The sequence below is a fragment of the Amphiprion ocellaris genome, chromosome 12 (assembly GCF_022539595.1).
Source record: "Amphiprion ocellaris isolate individual 3 ecotype Okinawa chromosome 12, ASM2253959v1, whole genome shotgun sequence".
Lineage (NCBI taxonomy): Eukaryota > Metazoa > Chordata > Actinopteri > Pomacentridae > Amphiprion > Amphiprion ocellaris.
Window position 1 is genome coordinate 18851301 of NC_072777.1, and position 14987 is coordinate 18866287.

The 14987-nt window shown below is 37.9% G+C and overlaps 1 protein-coding gene across 6 annotated transcripts in view; it reads right to left on the reverse strand.

Moving 5' to 3' along the window:
- sipa1l1 (signal-induced proliferation-associated 1 like 1) overlaps positions 1-14987 on the reverse strand; it is a 96028-nt gene that overhangs the window by 49311 nt on the left and 31730 nt on the right. For 4 of the 6 annotated variants that reach the window (XM_035948821.2, XM_055015870.1, XM_035948824.2 and 1 more), the window contains one exon: positions 10253-10321. The exons of the other annotated variants lie outside the window; for them this stretch is intronic. The gene's annotated coding sequence lies outside the window, so the exon portion shown is untranslated. The remainder of the gene's footprint in view (positions 1-10252; positions 10322-14987) is intronic. 6 annotated transcript variants of the gene reach the window in all.

Sequence of the window (14987 nt, forward strand, 5' to 3'; positions counted from 1 at the left end):
TGGTAGTATCAATATGAGTGCAACACTAGCAAGAAATTATATATTTTCAAAAAAAGTTGTCAAGACTAGTGAATTACACTACATTTGAACAAAATCAAGTAGAATAATAGAGTATATCACATTAACCACATAGAGCTAGTAGTTACTCTTTCACAGAAATATCCTAAGATATGTATAAAGCCACTGAGAGGCATGTGATCATCTATTATAATGGTGGCTGACACCTCAATAATCTCTGTGAGTTACAATTAAGAATTAATAATCAAGTAATTGTAATTAACAATTCCAATTAAGTTTTGTGCATAAATGCTCAGGAAAGAATTGCTTTGCATTTAAGAATGTCTCTATGCACTCCTACTTGTCTGTAGGTTAGTCTGATTTCAACAGTAAAGTCACACTGTTAAAAACAAAAACATTAATCAGGTTAACCTGGCCTTCTGTGGGCCCTCTAACTTATTTTCGACTATGCAATTACGTTTATAATAGTGCAAAATGCAATAAAACAGTAAGACAGATTCTAGGAAAATAACTAAGTCTGCAGTGCTCAGACAGCAACAGTGAAGCCGCGTGGTCTTCTGCAAGAGCCACCTCCGCACCACCACCAAGAGCCCTCTAATCTGTGCCAATCAGATGACGCTAAACAACCATTTGTTGTTGAATTGGGCACCAGCACACGCCCCCTCCTCATTTCAACATGCACTGCAGACCCTAGCAAAATGCTGGCAACGTAGCAAAAGCAGGCACAGCAGTGAGGGTGACAGAAATAGCAGAGTGGTGAATAATAGAGAAAAAGAACTGTGGTGTAATTAACATGGTGGCTGGGGGCTGATGTACTGTAGAGAGATAAAGAAAGGAAGTGAAGGGAGAGCTTTGTGATAAGAGGATAGAAAAGTGATATGCAAGGAAAAGATGAGAAATTAAATGAATTATGGAGTGGAAAGCTGTAGAGAGGAAAATCTTAAAGGAAATGAAAACAGGGACACAAATGCAACAGACAAACAGATTAAGTTAGAGTATATCTAACTACAGCCCTGTGATTACAACTGAAAAGGAAATTAAATCCTGGAAACTGACAGGAACAGTTACTCAAATTGTTTGACTTGATCCAAGGACAATCCCACAGTATATACAAATCACCAAATACATGTAAAACAAAAAACCTAAAAATCCCATTTCAAATCAAAAAATCTCAGTTGCTGCTCAACAAAAATATCCACTGATGTTTCACAAAATACTGGTACACAATAGTTCAGAAATGGAGGGAGACAGGAAGGGACAAAAACAGAAATGTGGATGATAACAAAATGTTTCCAAGCAGCAAGTGCATCTGAACATTCCAAGACACCTTTCAAACTGGTAACATGTACAATTTCATTCATTTCATATGAAACAATCCATCCACTAAGATGTCTTATTATCTGTTGCCTCACAGCACCGGTGATTTCTTTAGCCACCGAGAGAAAACCATGGATTACAGCCATCAAAAATGAACTGCAGATTTCCAAAATGGCACAGCTCTGCGTGGGCAACAGTGAGCTGGAACAGCACTGCAGTAAGAGGGGAGTGAGTATGACTGAGAACAAAATCAGTTCACTCTTCAGTACTTGTTATGTGTGGTATCTATGTAAGAAGAAAAAGAAAGATAGAAACATGGATAGCAGGTGAAAAATGACAGGAATGAAAAATGGCAAATAACAATAGTAAATATTAATGAAGACAGATAAAATCTACAGATTCCAATCTGAACGGTCACATTTAGAGTACATCCACATTTTGTTGGTTAAATTTGAAACCTTTCATCTTTCTATCTATGAAAACAGCACAAGCATGGGAGGAAATAAAGAGTATTCAAAATATTTTCTGTGCAGTAAATCAAAGTTATACCGATCCAAGTTTTTTTAATTACAAATTAGGAGCAGACAGTTTATTTTTGGCAATTTTCTTAGAAGACATGTAGAGGTGAATTGGTAAACTTTCACTATTGGCCTTTCAGTTCAGTGTGCGTGTATACTGAGCGATTGCAGTCATTTGCATGTGTGAACATTTTTGTGTGTGCGAAACTCAATTTGAGTTTTCCCCCCTGCATTTCTCCCTTAGCAACCTTAGCAAAAGACTACGTGCACAGCGCAGCCTCGTTGCTATGGTGACCACAGACCAACAGGAGCTTGGAGACCCTCTACTGTCATTTAAGTCTGCTATAGCACTACAGCTTTGTAGTTGACTGCAATGCGATGGACAAAGACAGGTGGACCGGACCAAATCTATTTGCCAGCATTGCTCAAATGTGCCGTGAGGCATATAGCTGGTTGAACAGTCAAACCTACTCAATGATGTTCACCAGAATGTAAACATCAGTGTTTTAAGTTTTTTAAAAAAAGAGCACAGTGCAAACCCAGCACCCCATTGCATGTAAGCTACCTTTAGATAACAACCTTTATTTTGGAGCATATTTGTGTTGTACAGTGTAGTTTGTTTTCTAAATGCTGCAATTTCATAAATATTGTTTTTACTATTATTTTATTAATTTAGGAGAATATGTATTCTGCTTTACCGTTCTCAATTTTCTTTTTGTAATTAGGAGGTTGCAGCTAGCTGTAGCAGTACTGACAAATTGTTTTTAGAGACACACATCACTAGTCAGTTAGGTAAACCAGTGCTTAGAAGCAGCTTAATGTTTTGTATTTCTTGTTTTCACAAAACTGAAAAAAAAAGCATAACCCAAAAAACAATGCATAGATTTTGGTGTACATTACACCCCTAGAGACATGTAAAATAATGTGATTTTGGTTAAATATTCTGATTGTAAGCTTAGAATTGGTTAATATTTCTGACCAGTGATGTTTTCTGTAAGGGACAGCAGTGTTTTCCCTAAAAAAAATTCTTAAAGCTGCAGCACTGTTGTGGGTGTCAGAGTTATATTTAGACAAAAAGTAGGAATAGCTTCAAACAATCTTAGATTAATTTTAGATGGGTTTATTTATGGTTTGCCCAAATATTTTTTAAGTAACAGGGTGAGTGTACAAAATAAAGTTTCACTAGATTAGTATGAATTTGTGTCTCTGAATTTGGCACCTCATATCATGAGGATATTAATAAAATTATCTTGATTCATGTGCGCATTGCACATTTGTGCTTGTGAAATAATAAATAGTAAGAGTGACCCTTCCCCATATTCCCGAAGAGAGCCATAGTACAAACCTGATGTTCACCATTCATGTCAGATTAGACAATATACAAAGTGATGTCTAATATAGTAGAGTGAATCTAAACAAATAGCAGCTCATCAAACTGCCCAAATAATTAACAGCACAGTTTATTTCTGATTACTTGAAATGTAAGCTCAGGACTGAGCTGAGGATGGCAACAATATGACAAAATATCTAACTGCAGCTAATAAACTCACACTGTGTAACAACTCATCTGTCTAAGATGAAGGAAGGTCCACAGTGTGACCTGCTGTTAGATTACGATCAATCTTGTCTCCATGTTGGGGATAATTTATAATTAAAACTAATTAATGAAGTTACTGCTGTTGCTCCCTGTGCACATGCACACCACTCTTTCTCTTTGGGGATACCTGAATGAATGGCAGAAACTAAATTGCTATTGTAGACCTACACAGCCAACGGCTCCTGACATGGAATGATCCACTCGCCATGCTTTCTCAGATTCTAATTATAAGAATTTAATGTTGCTGGTGCTGCTGTTCCACTTTCGCAAATCGGCATAACTCTTTCTTTCTGGAGATGCACATATGAATCAAACTATTGTCTGATGATGCAGGTATCAAAATCATCTTGTGTTTTTATTGCAGTCAGGTTTTTTTTAATGGACATTTAATTTTGTACACTAATACATTTGGAATCGTGAAGCAAGGTGAATGAGAAAGGTGTGCTGTGATTTTGATATACCATTTCTGTGATGTTTTTGGGCCAGTACTGATGCTGAAATGGGAAATAATCTGTCCCTAAATCAGTTCACACAACTTTGCTGCTAGTATGTGTCTATCTGTTGATGTGACAGTTCAGTTCAGGCTTGAGCCATGTGAAAGTGACAGGGAACTGTTGTTAGGTCCAACCAAGTAAGATTGCTAGTTCAACTTTTGCAGAAATGTAACTAGTGTGCTCATTCAGACATGCAGCTAACACATTAAATTGCCATCAGATTACCAAAACATGGCGCATTTCTGAAAAGGGTTTGTGTTCCTTCTGCTATTTGCAGAGTACATTACTTAAGTACATAAGAAAATGATCACCAAAAGTAAATCAGAAAAACACACTTTGATCAAAGTCTTGAAAAACATCTGTCAGCAAAGTGTCTGTTCATGCCTTTTAATAAGGTGTAGATTCAAAGTTGAATACAGGTGGCTGTAATATGTAGTGAACATATAGTAAGGAAACTGTGCTCCTTCCTGTTGCTTTCAGACTCAGGGCTGTGCCAGCTGTCTCACATTCCAACAGGAAACACATCTCAGCCACTTCCTGCTTCCCCTGAGGAAGTGACAGGTCGCGTAGGGAGTGGGTGAGCCAGTCGCACTCAACACTCCAGTCTGGGCGAGTATGATTTTCCAAGAAAAAAATAAAACCACTTATAAACTGGTTCTGCAATACCCCAATAAACAGCAGATTACCTCTTTAGTGTTAAGGTATGCTAACACTGCATTGCCGTGTCTGTAACACATGGTCTATTTACATTAGGGCAAGCATGTATGCCTTGAATCAAAGCATACATGATAGTCAATGTACGTCTTGACTAGCAGTTACCAATATTTTTATACTGGGCATACTTTTATATCTCCAGCTTCTGCTTTTCACTGTGAAGCACTTGTCGACATCTGCAATAACAAGTGCTGTGACTGTTAAAAACGTGCCTGCTCAAAATGGGCTAAGTATTACTGCTCGCAGCTTTCTTAATATCACCAACCAACCACTCATCCAAACTACTTTGCACTCAACTGTGATGCGCAGGGTTATTAAAATATTAATATAAAAACTGTGCATAACCTTAATATTAAAACTGTGTATAACCAGCATCCTTAAGATAGAGGCTTAGCCGTTACTGCACGTGGCTCTGAATATAGGGCTGCACCAAATCATTACTTTTTCAGTGATTAATCTAATAACAACCTAATTGTTTTTTGGTTAGTAAATTACTGTAACTATTAATAAATTATTTAATCAATATTTATTGCTTGATTAATATAACAATGAATTTATCCAAAACAAAAATCAAAAAGTATATTAAAAATCTCAATATTAGGAAATATCCTAATTAGATAATTTCTCCAAATCAAACTAAAATTCAATTTTTACAGTTGGTGAGGGTCAACAAGAGTGCAATGTCTACCATACAGAGACACAAAACACACTTAAAAAGAACTCCTTTAATTTCTCTTTGTTAAATTTCCTCTCTTTCACTCTTTACTTTTATGTAAAATACTGAATGCAGAACTTTTTTCATTGACAGCATTTTTATTGTGTGTCATTTCCTAGTTTTACTTAAAAAGCACTTCTTCTACCACTGCCAAAACCAACAAATGTTAGATAAAGATTGAAAATAAAGTGAGATACAGTTTGCCTTAAGCCCCTAAATAACTAATTCCCTGCAAATGAGCACTCTGAAACTGAAATTTCTAAACAACAGCTCAAATGATGCTCTGACCATTCCTGACTGAATTTATGAAAGCACCCACAGCTAAACAATCAACTGGCTAATGGCTACTTTCAACCATTAACCTATGTTTGTATAATTTAATTAACTCAGTGTGTGGGCTGTAGGCTGCTAGCATATATAACAAACTGGGGAAACGAGAGATGAACTATGAGGCAGGCAATCAAAAACTGCAATTCTCCCCGTTTGTGAGGCATTTTTACTGGAAGTTTCCACAGATTGATCGTGTTTTTGCTGTTAGATGCAGAAGATTTGTAGCACTTGTGGCAACAAGCATTGTTGTGTATAAAGTGTAACCAGATTTATAAACATTTAATTCTCTGCCACTGTCACTGTCACTACTAGGGTCTGTGTGTGTTTGTTTGTTACACAGTGCTGCAGCGTGTGAGAGAGCTGAGCCCACCCCTCCACACACAGACCAACATAGAGAACACTCTCGGAAATTAAAATAATAACAAATCTCTTATCCTAATTTCTCCAGTACAGGAAGTAGACTCTATAATGTTGGAGCTCATCAATCCTCCAGTCTTTAAATCATTTACTCTTGGGGAATGTTTAATGTGGATTTCAATACACATCCCCAGCAATAATGAGCTTAAAAGCCACCTACTTAGACCTAGAAAATCTGAACAGAAACAGCATACAGTTCATTTCCATAGCTGCCCCTTTCTGTCTGCACCATAGTCATTATCTATAAGGATACAAAGGTGGTGGCAGTCTGACTAAGATCTGGTTCCCCAGGACACACCCATTTGCTGAAACTGACACTGGACAGGATAGACCCACAGTTACTCTGAGGCTATTGTCAAAACCCACACACTGCTAATAGTAAAGAATGGCAGTGGCAGTAAAGAATAAATTGCAGCATTTGTACTGGGGCTGCTGCTGACAGGTAGGCAGAGGTTTTCTCCCAATTATAGGGGGAAAAGGATGAAGCAGAAGAAGGTGGATCGCTAGAATAAGCCTAATGAGGACGTGGTATGACTGCTGTGGGACTCATTTGTGCCCACTGCAGGCGTATTCGATTGGTACAGAATGGCCAGTATGAAGTGGCAGAGAGCGATAGAGATAGATGGGGAGAGATAATGGAAGTGAGAAGGATTGATTCCTCACACAATGTGAGAGCATGTGGGAGGAGATGAGATGCTGAGACTGAAAGTGGGAAAGAGATGGATGCAGAAAGTAAGTGAATAGTCAGTCCATCAAGTCAACTATCCTCTCACTCTTTTCTTTCCATACACCCATCCAATCCCTATTGCACTCGTGGGCACACAGCTGACAAAGGCGACACTAAGGCAGCACTGCATTACAAACACATATCAGCCCATGAAACAACCACTAACACATTGTCAGGGTTGTGTGGCATTTTCTAGAAAAAGAACAAAACCTGAAAAACCAGAACAAACATATGCCGGAAAGGAAGTGTTCCGATCAAAGTCTGCCTATCTCCATTCACGCAAAATTTAAAGGGCCGATGAGGACTCAGCAATCTCACTGTGACTGTGTGCAGATAGCTACTGTACATCCTTCAGATTCTAGTATGATCATACATCCTTACATAATCAATGTTGCACACTGGTGGGCGTGGTTGTTCAGATAATCCCACAGTACAAGGAATGGAGCTACATGCAGCAAAATATATCCTTTCTTTAACAGTCTTTCTTGAAACTGAAAGTACAACACAGGAGAAAACAACATGAAATCAGGTACAAAAGCATTCATTTTTGTTAAAGGAAAAAAAAAAACCATTACCATCTGAGACAAACTATACTGTACATCTAGAGAAACAGAAAAAAAACTGATCATTATAGTGGTATTTGTGCTTCACTGCTTTAGTATTAAAATTAAGATCTTATTTGTATTTGTTATACAAGAGAATGCTTTCTGGATTTCCTTTGAGACATGTCTCAGATTTGCATTTCAATTTTTTATTTATTTATTTTTCTTTCTTTCAACAGTCTGAGTGACATCCAGGGTTGTAAATTATAAGACAGAAAGTGACTTTATTGACCAAGGCTGTTACTTTGGATCCTGGTAACCATAGATAAAAATATTCAAACAACTTTTTTCACATGCTCGTTGTTTGATCTCTTTACATTTCGTTTTAATGCTTTCTTGCATTATCAATTGTCATTTGTCCCTAGGGTTTTTCTTTCACTCTCCCCACCATTTCTCATTCTTTTCTGTCTTTCTCTCCTCCTTCATACTTGGGTAAATGTAGTAGTTGTGCGTGCGTGAAGGGAGAAGAACAGCATTGCTGGCTGGAGGAGGAGGTGAGACAGAGAGAAAAAAAGGTGAGAGGGAAAAAGAAATACACAGAGAGAAAAATGAAGCATTTATTGGAACAAAATAGTTTCAAACTCATAGATGAGGGTCGCCTAGTTTTTACATTATATTAATAATAATACCAATCATCATTGGTATTGTTGATGATGATGATGCTCTCCTTCTGCATGTGTGGGTTGTGGGTTTTCTCTGGGTTCTCCGGCTTCCCCCCACAGTCCAAAAATATGCTGAGGTTAATTGGTGATTCTAAATTGTCCATAAGTGTGAATGTGAGTGTACTTGGTTGTCTCTATGTGTAACCCTGTGATAGACTGCTGACCTGTCCAGGGTGTCCCCTGCCACACCCTAAGTCAGCTGGGATAGACTCCAGCCCCGCCGTGACCCCATTGAGGTGGTGTGTGGATGGATGGATGGATGGATGGTAAAAAAAATAATATCATTAGAATTAATACTCTACTCTCATAACTACTAAGACAAAAATTTCAGTTACAGAAAGGATGTTGCTGACCTTAAACAAGTAATGTGTCAGCAGTGTCTTGCAATTCTTTAAGCTCATATATCATGCATTTTGGTTCTTTCAGACTTATTAAAGTCTTCTCATAATATGACAAAATTTGCGAGATCAAAAATATACCTACAGCAATTTGAATATCTGGTTAAATGTCTCTTGGTCATTGTCACCTCAGCTAGGTGCTTCTGGCTCAGATTTCTTTCTTCAGCACTATCCACATGTTCTCTCCACAGGGTTCACCTCCTCTCATGTTTCTGGTCATTGTGGTGAAATAGCTAAATTTTTGTTTCATCCATAAAACTTTGATCCAGAAGGGCTTTTCTTGGTCCATATGAACAGCAGCAAACTTCAGTTCAGCTTTAAGGTGCTGTTTCTGGAGAAAGGGCTTCTGTCTTGCACCGCAACCTCTCAGCCCATGGGAATGTAAAATATGCTTTACTGTGGACACTGTCACGTGTTCCAGCAGCTTCTAATTCATTGCAGACCTGCTTTTTAGTGATTCTTGGGTCATTCTTGACCATCGTGACCAATTGCTCAGCAGCAGGTGATAATTTGTATTTTCTTCCTGATTGTGGCAGTGACAACTACACTATACACTTTATACTTACAATGGTCTGCACTATTGATTTCCAAAACATCTCTAAAATGCTCCAAGTGATTTTCATGACTTGTTCAAGTCAATGATTTGTATCTTCAGAACTGCACTCATCTCCTCAGACTTTCCCATTGTAGTGTTAGTGGCTGAGTCTAATGAGTGTATCAGATGGATCCTATTTAAATTTACTCAAAGGATTCTCCGTCTGTAGTCAACTGTAATAACTCACAAAAAGGTAATCTACATCACCAAAACAGATAATTCAAGTCACTGAATGTACATTTTTGACCAAACACATTTTATCATATTTCCAGAAGGCCTATAAAAAAATCTATGAAAGAAACCAACTGCATGACTGTTTCTTGTGGCAAAGATAGCTGATATCTTCAATCACTCCATCAGAAAATTAAGGGTTCTAGGAGTCACTGGAAACTCAATAGTGCCATGATATGCATGGTCTTTACAAGTATATGTAAACTTTTGTTCATTAATATAAGTCTTATTGTCTCCTTTATTACCGAGGAATTACAACTGAAAAGTCGCTGTTTGAAAGCAATAGCAAGCACCAACACTGTATCAGTAATGACAGAATGTTGGCTGCATGAGACCTCAATGAGGGACATCAGATCTCTACTTTTGCCACAGACTGCATCTCTCGGTCATAGACTCATAGGTATTACAATGGTACCACCTTTAAAATGTATTTGTAATTGCAACAGTAGACATAACCACTGATAGTTTGAGGGAAAATAATATCAAGTAAATAAATTCAGTGTTTTGAGTAAGAAATGCCATGAAATCAAAAAATAGCTGATCATTTGTATAATGGTAGTCTGACCTGCAACTTACACCCTGTAGACAGACTTACATTCAGTATGTAAGTTTCGCCCACAATGACTGATTTATTTCAAGAAATATAAATGAGCCAGAACATTTTTACCCACATAGCACAATGACAGTGAGGTGCAGCTACACTGTTATTTCAACAGAATTGCCTGGCAAAACAAGACTAGAATAATAGTAAGGTTAATTTTTTTTTTTTTTTTAAACTGCCGAAATTTTTTTTTGAAAAGAATATACACTGCAGAAGAACATTAACTTCCACAACACATGTATTGACGTGTGATGAATTTAACTCTAGATTAACAGCAGCAGACCCTCAAATTCAATGGAGAAAATGGGATACTCACTGATGAGTCATATATCTCATTAAGGCCAGTGAAGTGCAGATGACACAACCTGAAAGTTTTATAGTAAACCTGAAACAGAAGGACATACGGTTTCAAATTAACAATGATGTACACATAGTGACTGTATCAACGATTAAAAAAGAGAAATCAAATGTTGCATTTAAAGCGCCATAAAACACTCTAGCATAATAATAATAATAATAATAACTATAATTATAATAATTTTTATTATTACTATTATTACTCTGCCAAGGAACAGCAGAGTTATATGATGATCGGCGTACGTTTGTCTGTAAAGCAGTCTGTCTGTCTGTAAATCAGTCTGTCTATCTGTAAATCAGTCTGTCTAACATTTCTCAAAAACGGACTAATGGATTTGGATGAAATTTTCAGGGAAGATCAGAAATGACACAAGGACCAAGTGATTAGATTTTGGCAGTGATGCGGCTTATAGTCTGGATCCACGGCTTTGTTAAAGATTTCCCATTGCCAGATATAGCTGCCAGCACAGCGTCGCTGTAACCATGACATGAACACTGTGTCCGTTACCTGCTGACAATCACATGATTGAGATCCTACTACAAAATGACCATGATTTATCAGTTGGAAATCATACAAGGAACAAATGATTAAACTGTGGGGTGTTTCTGAGGCCAGTCAATTCCTGCTGCCCACTACATATTTAGTTTGTGCAATGTAGCAAACCCCAGCCAGACAATGGTGAAGCGCCTGGTGTTTCACAAAGCCTTTATTTACGTTCAGCCGTCAGCCTTATTTTGAAACACATATTCACCTTTCTGTCCTTCACTTCTTTCTTCAGGAAACACTGTAATAGCTTGTCCCCATTCCAGCTAGGTGCTTAGAAGTTTCTACATATCCTTTCCTAGAGAGCAACAGCATGTAACCATTTTCTTTCATCTTTAGGTGAATTTTCGGACTTTTTGACAGCGTCTTCATCATGTCAAGAAACCACTCCTTAGATACACATTTCCTGTGCCACTGGAATGGTGACAAAATAAAAGCCCGTAAGATTAAAAATACGCCTTCAAAATAAAAGCATGGAGGGAACGGTTATTTCAACACTAGCAAAATAAAGGCTTGCCAAAAGTGATGAACTGATCAACACACCTTTATAAGAGTAATTTACACGCAGTTCGGTATCCATACATAACATGCACATTCAAAACACATGCCTGTGCTCAGCGCAAGGTCATTTTTTATTAAAGATTTCATCCATCGGAAATGATACGTCCACTGAGCAGCCTTGACGGAGTACTGCGCTCTCTGAGTGCTTTTCTTGTTGTTGTTGTTGTTAGTAGTAGTAGTAGTATTATCTGATGCTGTTTAAGATCTTTCCTGACCATTACTGAATATTTTATTGACAAAGCAACAAATAAAAAATGTGCAGTCCTTATACTCTTCTTAGTGACACAAAAATCTCATAGCTTGTTATTATCAGCTTCAAAAGCCTCCGGGGAAAATTTACAATATTATTTTAATGGAGTATCCCAAAATGGTTGTGGTAATCCCAGTTAAAGGACCAACAGACACAATAACAAGACTCTAAAAATCATCACATCTGTAATGAAGCACAAGCCTTAATTGACACCATCTAATGAATGACATCCATTGGAGTAGCTCAACTGATCAACATGTGTAATGCTCATCACCAACTTTTGTAGATGGACACCAAAGAGGGTGCAAAAAATATCCAAAAACATGCTTGAAACTAGGCCCAAAAAAATAATCATTCTAATCCTAATTTGAAACAATGGAATTAGCAAACTGCAAAGGCTGCAGTTTAGGATACATGTTATTCAATGCAACTTACCCAAGATTTTAACTATTGTGTCAGTGGTTTTATAAATTAATGCCATCCTCTAGTGAGTCTTGTTTTTATCTCCTGTGATAATGCTCCATCATGTTCCATTGAACTGAACCTTGACTTTAAAAAAGTAATCTAATAGCAACATCTGTCCCCAATAATCACAATTCGACATTGTCCCAAAACATTAGATATCGCCCCAGTATTTTAAATTGCACAGTTGCTGGGTTTCCTGGAGAACCAAGGCAACACAGAAACACTTGATACAAGTTCTATTTGTGTGGTCCTATGAATTCATATTATTTGACTCTATTCTTGATAAGTGTTCATGACTCCCAACAATACCATTCTGCTTCCCTCTAAATATCACCTATTTAGATAGCCCTAACTCAAGGCGCAATGGTTTGACAGATGTGACAAAGGCAATCTGTATGGTTTGGACTTCACGTGTGAAAGCTTTATCGAAACAGGACTACCAAAGACTAACTCACAAATGCACAAATCATGAAAACATTAGCTGACAGGTGATGTTTTCAACAGCACCCTGAAAGCAGCACCTCAACACTACACCAATGGAACAAAAAAAGAGCCCACGGCTTTGACCCAGCCTCCAAACTCTCCAGATCCCAATCTTATTGAGTATCCACAGGATGCGCCATAACAGGCCACAAAGCCACAAATTCAGAGCCTCCACTCCACAGGATCCAAAGGAACTGTTTACAATGTCCCATTGCCAGATACCACTGCAAAACCATAGAAGTCTGGTTTTTCTGCCCTGATGGGTCAGAGCTGTTGTTTTGGCAGCACAAAGGGGAGCTTTCACAGTATTGGGCAGGTGGCTTTAACGTTGTGGCTGATAAATGTATATAAAAAAAATGACCCGTCCACATGATAATAGGAGCAAGACAGCAGCAAAGCTCTGTAGTCTTGCATCTCCCTGATGGAGGATTTGAAACTCAGTATACTATGATGCATATTGCCTTGACTGTCTCACAAATTAGATACATTCACATATAGGATTTTAATTCTGAGGAAAACTTTCTGCATAAACTTTCATTTTACAAAAATGGTCAATGGTAAATGATCAGCAGTTATATAGTACTCTCCAAACCCTAAGTGGCTAGAGCACTTTACAATGTCTCTCATTTACCCATTCTCACACAACAAAGGCAGCAGAGTTGCCATGCAAGGTGCTTGCCTCCCATTTTGAGCAATTTCAGTTTCAGTCTTTCCCAAGGAGATTTTGCAGTGCAGAGGAGATAGGGATTGAACCGCCAACCTTATGATTAATGGGCAACCCACTCTACCACCAGGAGTCTTTCAGCCAGCCTCCACTCCACTGTCGGTACCACATGCATGCACAATTGTTTACAGAGGTGGCAATCAATGTAAACACACATTTGATAATTTACAGTCATCTAGCCAAACCACAAGTAGCAACACATCTTACCCTGTGATCACTTCACTCATTGAAGGATAAGCACTTTTCTGAGCCACTATTATATTACTTGCATTTACTGTGTTACACAGTCTTTTTACCCTTTTCCTTGAAGGTTGATGTTATAGTTTGTAGTGTAGTATTTCTTCAGATGTAAATATGGATGGTCTTAGGTGTGGGCGGTTTTAAAATTTTTGTCAATAATTTAATTTAATTTACTCCTAAACAAGCAGTGCTTAGGACTGAGAAAACTGCATCTCTTCTATTCTTTATTTTCCATTTAAATAAACTACAAAGTCATTGTTATATTCTAATCCTAAACCCCAAATTTAGTTACATTTAGTCCCCAAACCCATTTGAATCTTTGGAGCCAAAGGTAGTCTCATCTTCACTGTCAGCTCACCATAGGCCAGGCCATTAGTACAGACTATTGACCTGGACCTTGGACCTCTACATCAACTTTTTCTGCTGGCAAGCGTTAAGCCTAATGAGGCTTAATAATGGTCCCCTAATGTCAATCTTAGGGAAACTTTCTACTCTATGTAAACTGGAACACATGTACACAGTTGCTTAGTACACACTCACTCTTTCTACAACTATCTACTGCTGTTTGGCTGATAAAAGTACAAGCATAGCCCATGCATGAGTCAACTATTTATCAAACTTGCCCGTCATTGATCATATTGTGTCACACATTGTCTACTTATCTTTGCTTGCTAGACAGACATCATATATCTGTGAATATTAAGGTGGGCTACTATAGTCTGTATTCAGCCTTGCTACAAAGTTCACCTTTCAGGACAACTGTCTGCACCCAATCAATGCAGTGTGACAAGTGACAAGCTTAGGAAGTCACAGAAAGAGAAACGGTTTCCCATCACTAAATATTGTCTGCTGTTGTTTTCTGGCTGAATCTGACAAATGTTCAGAACATGATTGGCAGTTTACACAGTTCCATATTCCATATTTTTAAGAGATACCTGAAAAATATGCGAGGGAAAGGAGTATGCAGTCGTGAAAGAGACATACAGTAACTATGTAAACAGCCTTTTGTTCCAACGCATCAGTGAGTACAACAATGGCTCAACTTAAATTGTGTGGGCCAGGCTACACTCAGGAACGTGCCATTAGTCATGCTCTGTTAGTATTGTTAGTTAATGATTGTGAGTCTAGTTTAAACACAGTTAGAAAGTGGTGCATATGTCTGTGACTTCACATGACACAGGAGAGTTAGATTAAAAACTGAAGAATCTAGTTTTGACATCTGTTTTTCAGAGTTCATAAGAAATCAGTTCGTAATCAGTTAAGATGAGAACAATCTGTTAAGGTTAACATGGGAAATTACAGGGAGCTGTAACTGACCAACTGAATGCCAATGTTTTGGCTGCATCATAGTGACACAGAACATAACATGTTCTAAAAGCTGCTGAATGCTGAGAGGGCAAGTTAGATATGTGAAATTAAAAGTGTTT